Genomic DNA, 7,117 nt, shown 5'->3' on the forward strand with positions numbered 1-7,117 from the left:
ACTTGGATTGTTTCTTCCTTTTTTTAAAAAAAAAGTGGGGGGAAGACTTAATTTAAAAAATGAATATGTCTACTCAAAAATCCTCCTGGGTTCAATGGGGTTTACTCCCAAGTGAGGGGGGGGGGGCTAGGATTGCAGTCTTAACAAAAGCCCTCTTCGGGTATTATGTAGTTGTGTAAATCATGTACATGAGCACAGCAGCAAGAAGTACCTGTGCCCCCACAATTCCAGTTGAAGTGGGGATGCTCCTGTATTTGTGGAAGCTCCCAATGCATTTTAGAACCCTGGAAAAATGGTTTTGCAACCCTGGTCACCCTTACCTGGCATGTAAGGCCCACTGAGCACAGTGGGAGGTAGCTCTTGAGTAGATATGCATAGGCTTGCACTATAAAAGAATGAGCTACAAATCAGCAAGTCCAAATCTTGCCTCTGCCATCATGAACACATTAAATGACTACAGGCAAGGCACTCTCTCATAAGAGCATAATAAAGACCTGCTGGATTAGGCCAATGGCCCATCTAGTCCAGCATTCTGTTCTCACAGTGGCCAACCAGTTGCCTAATGGAAGTGCAAAAGCACTTTCCCCTCCTGCGATCTCCAGCTACTAGTGCTAAGATGCATACTGCCTCCAACAGCATGGCAGAGCATAGCCACGGTGGCTAGTGGTGAGAGGATTCAGGCTCAATTTCCCCCTCCTTCAGTCCACTTTGCAACATTTTAGATAATACTGTGGGCTTCCTTACAGGATTATAACAAAGTAAACACACGTGAAAGACTTTGAGCACTGAAAAATGCTATACAAAAGTTTATTATCACACACATTGGTGTGGGGGGCGGGGGAGGTAAACATTGGTCCAGAAGGCTATGAAAGTAAGAGGTCCAGTGCACCTGTGAATTCTCTGCAAAAGTCAAATGTTCGCAGCATAGATCACTCCTTGTTCTTAACTTGTATCAACTTGGGCTTTCCATAGATGTGCCACAGCAGTTCTACACTGAATATCCTGGCCTCACTGTTTCCATCTCCCACTTTCTGTATCCGTGCTTGTATATTTATTTGCCAACAGAGAATATAACACTCCACGCACCTGATGAAGTGCTCATCAATTTGTGAAAGCTTAAGCCACCACAAATCTGTTAGTCTTTAAAGTGTCAGAAGATACAGTGCTTTTGCTGCAGCGGAAAATATTACCGCCCCTTTTGGCAGTTGAAATTTAATCCTTACTCCTCGGAGCCTTCAAAGAAATAACCCCTATGCCCTCTAGTGGGAAGTCCAATGGATGCACTTATTCCTGAAATGGAGAGAGGACCAATAAAAGATTCTTTGATTAACATTATTATTTTTTAACCTTGTGAAGTGTGTTAGTGAAACATACCATGATCTACCCAGGCCAGTGCAGGGAAGTTCATAACAGAGATCTGAGTGTCCGTTTCAGAGTTCCAAACAATACTCCAGGTGAATGGTTCTTCACTCTGGGGCTGGCTATGGGGTGCTGGTTGCCAGGAGCTGAGGCAGCCTCGGAGTAAGCAAGCAAGTGGGTGAGGGAGCCCAGCCAGCCAGCCCACCAGCCCCTACTGTTGGGAATGGATGGAGCAGCAGGAGGCCAGGCAGGCAAGCAGCATGTTGACCTTTCTTCTGCTTGCTGTGTGCAATGAGCTGAGTGCCCAGCGCCAAAGGGGAGCCTTTCTGCCATGCAGGCCCGGCGGCACCCGCTGCTGCCACTCAATGCGAGTAAGGTGCTGGCTTCATGTTCACCTTTGACTAGTCTCCGTCAGGCCGCTAAGGCTGGGGGCATCCTCTTCCCAGCCCCCTGAAGGGCAGCATGAGGAGTCACCTCTCTTTGGGGCAGTAGCAGCGGCTGCCCAGAGGACTCCCAAGGAGTGGGAAGAGGAGTGGAGGCTGAGGGAACACTGCACAAGGGTGGTTGTTCAAAAATTGCGAGAGGCTGCCATTTCTGCAGGGTGACATAACTGGGCTTCTGTGGCTTGGAGTGCATTTCCTTACACGGGAGCCACAGAAAGGATGTAGTTGGTCAAGGGAGCCATGGACTCAAAAAGGCTGAAAACCTCTGCTCTACATTAAAGGTATGCTTCCTACCCGACTTCTTATTTCCTTTTCGCCTAATACGAATTAGGTACATGATTAAACTTTAGAAACAGTAGCCACTGTTTGCTTTATCTTCCACAACAAATGATTAAATAATCCTGGCCATGAGAGTCCGCAACAGGGTAAGTTTCAACAGGTAAGGGAGGTGAGAATGATGGTTTGGTTATTCCCCATTTTCTAGGAACAGAAAAATCTGTCCAATTTGATTTCTCTCTGTTTCTCATTTTTCTAATCTTAAGTTCTGTTCTCCACATTTTCACATCAGTTTGCAAAGTCCTCATGAGAATTCACCAGCATTTTTCAATTGTGTATGTGCACAGGCAGCCAGCTGGGGCTGGAATTTCCAAGGAGGAAGACTCAACCGCAACCTGCTCTGATTTTTCTTTTCAATAGAAAAGTGCGTTGTATATCAAACTAATGATTAAATAAATAAATATTCATAAGTCTTTAGTGGAAATGTATCATAGTATATGCATTTTTGAATGCAATTTCACTTAATGCCCACTTTTTTTTGCCAAACAATTTCTCCTGATGAAATGCATTTTTAAAGGTTCTTTTCACGGATGTATGCTTTTTTCTGCATGCTTTATTAAAGTGTATGCATTTTTGGTCCATGTTACTTGGTGGGAGAACTGCACTGCAACGTTTGGTGGAGTGTGAATTCTGAATAATGGCTATGCTTTGGGTAGCCAATTGATTTGGGAAGTGCATATTAGCTATGTTTGCCTTTAAATGCAAACTGCATTGAATTTCTCCCCCAATGCTACTGCTTAAAAAGGGTTTCAAAACTCCTTTTTTTTTTACATGTGTGTAACTGAGGTGAGTATGGGCACCTGGTGCAGTCTTTACTAGAAACTAATGGTGGTGTGATATCTGGGTTTTTTAAATCTTGGTTATGAACTCTAAAAACATGCACTTCTTCCTAAGCAGCTATTATAATTATTGGATCTCTCTCTCCAAAGACAATGTATCTCATCTTGCCCAGCAAATCCAGGATTGTGAGTGGCAATTCACTTTTTATGTTCCTAAGCTTCTATGTCATTGATTTTGTTTTAATTTAAATTCAATTCTTTTTCTATGTAATTTATTAACATGTAATTTGATTTACATTTAGATAAATGAAATGCAATTTCTTTAAATGTAATTTAATTGCTTTAATGTTTGGATAATCTGATTTGACAATTTCTTTACATTAATTTCAATTTAATTTAATTTCTTAAGCTGATTTCAATTAAAACCTAGATTTTTCTTACTCCTAATCATGCCTCACTTGATGAGATGAGTAAGTGGGAAAAGCAGAAGAACACATCTGCAGCTACTAGCAGGTGTATCCAGAATAATATTGTTGCACACCACCCAGTCTCCAAGTGGTGTGAAAGACCAGGGGTTCCAGGCACTAACCCAGGGTTCATGTTTCCTTTGGAATGAAGGACAGCAGGGACTGTGGTGTCTTTATGATATATGGTTTATTTACACATACAGTACACAACTTGAACCTACAATGGAGGGGTTCCTAGCATTAATACCCCAAGAGGGTCTTGCTCCTCCCGTAGCCACAGCCTTGGATTGAAACAGAAATCAGACATAACTCTGTCACCCAGCCTGCAGCCTTGCTTCCAGCTTCTAGCTTACACACACTGGTCCTTCTTTGTGATTTCTTACTTTGTACTCCTTCAAATCTTTCTTATTCATTTTTTTAAAAAGTGGGTGCAGTGTGCATACCCCAGGCACATGATTTCAAGGATGGTGAAAGACTGAATGATAACTTAGTATCCAAGATATTGCATATCATTATTGCTCTATTCGGTTGGAGCAGTTCCAGCCTGGATGATGATATGCTGCTTTCTGTTTGTTTTAGCAGATAAGATAAGATACTTAGCTATATAACAACAGGCTAAAGGTCAGAGTTTAGATAACACCACAAGTCCAATCCCTCAGTTCGAATTACAGAAGCAACTTCCCATTGATGTCAGACTGGATCTGGCTGTTGAGAGATTTTGCAACAGCTGATTAATTGCTTTCATACAAAACATGCATAATTTCTTTTTTTTTAAAGACAGTTTTCTAATACATGGCTGCGTGTTGCCAAGAGGGCTGAAAAAAAGGGAAAACCAAGGGAACAAGAGTTATTGGGGTGCCCATAATTACATGGAAAGAACTCCCAATAATTTGAATGGGATGTCTTAAACACAACTGTGCAGTTGTTCCCAAGAGAATGGCTGGATTCAGAAATATTTTCCCAAGGTAGCACTTCTGGGTGGCAAAATTACATCTTCCCAGCACACTGTGCTATATATACAATGTAGTTGTATATGGCACCTATTGGATACATCCCATGATGTCACCACTGAACAACACAACTCTTCACCCTGTTTGTGGTGTTCTGTGGAGTTTTTAAAAGGTTTTCATAAATTGTTTAAAAATGTTCAACCTCTTATGGCACAACAGAAGGGTGGTAGGACATCTTGTGCATGTTTTCTCTTTTCCATATTTTCTCAGAGGTAAGCTCAAAATGGATTTTTATCAACAACTGGTTCTTTTTGTGAATGGCCACTGTTAAGAAGGAAAATTATTGCCCTCTGTACTTTTCTGTATTTTGTTTCCTTCTGACATCACTGTTTACAATACCCCTCCCACTTTAACCATGTACAGTGGTACCTCGGGTTACAGACGCTTTAGGTTACAGACTTCGCTAACCCAGAAATAGTACCTCGGGTTAAGAACTTTGCTTCAGGATGAGAACGGAAATCGTGCTCCAGCAGCACGGCGGCAGCAGGAGGCCCATTAGCTAAAGTGGTACCTCAGGTTAAGAACATTTTCAGGTTAATAACGGACCTCCAGAACGAATTCAGTTCTTAACACTGTACCTGCAACTCAGGAGTGCATTGTAGTCCACAATAGTATATGCTATAATAAATGTGCTAGACTTTAAGGTGCCACAAGTCTCTTTGCAGTTTTTTTTTTGCTAGAACCCTTCTGTAAAATTTTTTTTTGCTGGTTACCCTTCTGTAAAATTACCTTAGTAGAACTTAACCTATTCATAGGCCTTTAAGAAAAGTTTCAAAAATCCAGCAAGGCTCCTCTTCTCTTCCTTCCTTTGGAGCAGGTTTTTCCCCCCATTTTATAATCATTTTTCTTTTATCCCGTTCTTTCTAAGTTAATTTTTTGATTTCCAGTGCTAGAAAATATTATACACCCACACAACTGCTGTGAGTATGGCCGTTTACATTTGCTACAGTTGGAACAGATGACGAAAGAGAACTCATTTGTCTTAATGGAGTGATTTGACCTGCTGAAAAGGGAGAAAGCAGCTGGATCAGGACTGGGGGAACTTTGCCCCCTCCAGATGTTGCTGGACCACAACTCCCATCATCCCTACTCATTGGAGTTCAACAACAGCTGCAGAGCCAATGGTTCCACAGCCCTGAGCAGGACCAAGAGGTTAACTTCCCTAACACTGCAATTCATATCTGTTTACCTGAGAATACACCCAATTGAACTCAATCAAAAGGCACGTCTAAGATTGTGCTGTTCATCTGGCTCAGTGTAAAGTCTCGTAATCTATTATATTCTCACAGGAAGGTGAACTGAGGATTTCTCACACATCACAAAGGTTCTTAGACGTATTTTTGTCAGGCTGGAGGTGGAGTGATTTATTTATCAACAGAACTCACATGTGTTATCTTATGGCCATGGAGCACTGCCAGGTTGGCAGAAACCAAGAAACCAGGTGCCAAGAAGCCAAGTAAGGTCAAGGCTGGAAGAAAAGGCACAGAGATGAAAGAAGGTAAAGAGAGGAAACAGCGAAATGGAAATAGATAATGAAAAAATATGGAGGATGGAAGAGATCCACCTTGGGATTGTATGATGAATTGTAGGTTAAAAATACATAGGAATAATATAATGAATTATATGAGGAGAGAGAAATGATGGCAAGAAGAGGAGGATTTATAAGTGAAAAGAAGAAAGATTTATACTATTTTTACTGGCATTTGCTTTGTAAGTATCACCATGGCTTGCCCTTCCAGCTTCACCTCACTGCTAAGTGGAATAGTGTTTTCTTATATCTGTTCTGGTTTCTAACATAACCAATTGCAAAATAAAATAGTAAGATAGTAAAACAGGTCAAGTGCTTTGTGTGTATTAGATATGTGTGTGTGTGTGTGGTATTTTTTTAAGAGAAAACATATTAGGCTGACAACTTTTATTAATGTGTATTGTTGATATTTATTCATTAGTAGATGTTGATAATCTTTCTATATAGAGGAAAACAGTGTTCCAATAATGCCTGGAAAAAAGTTAGTGATGATCTGCAAAGGGTCAAGCTGTGCTTTAGCCAAATTTATGCATTTGTTTGTACATATTACTTGTCTGGAGAAATGCATTGCAAGAGTCAGAGAAGTGTGAATTTCTAAGGATGGCTCTCTTTCAATTGGCATATTGTTTTGAAAACTGCAAATTTCGTAGGTTTGCCTTTAAATGCATGTTGTCCGATTCATAATTAACCAATTGAATGGTGACAGAGCAGGGTGGTGTGGAAGGAAACACTGCTCAAAACACTTCATTCCCTTTCCAGACACATCAGGTGCTCTTTCGAGGTCAGTGGCAGGCAGGTTAAGTACAGAAGATCCCTCATTAACTGGACCAAAGTTCTTTCTCGTCCTGCTCCCTGCTTGCCAGTGTTCAGCCATGTGAATCTTGGAAGCACAGAAGCAAGTTGGCACGAGAGCAGCAGCCCTTATTTCTTAACAGTGGTGGTTCCTCTTCATTGGTACTTGTAGGGTACAAGGGAGACCAATACAGTGGTACCTCAGGTTACAGACGCTTCAGGTTACAGACGCTTCATGTTACAGACTCCGCTAACCCAGAAATAGTACCTTGGGTTAAGAACTTTGCTTCAGGATGAGAACAGAAATTGCGCAGCAGCGCGGTGGCAGCAGCGGGAGGCCTCATTAGCTAAAGTGGTACCTCAGGTTAAGAACAGACCTACAGAACGAATTAAGTTCTTAACC

Source organism: Podarcis liolepis (assembly GCF_965112155.1).
Source record: "Podarcis liolepis genome assembly, chromosome: 5".
Classification (NCBI taxonomy): Eukaryota; Metazoa; Chordata; class Lepidosauria; order Squamata; family Lacertidae; genus Podarcis; species Podarcis liolepis.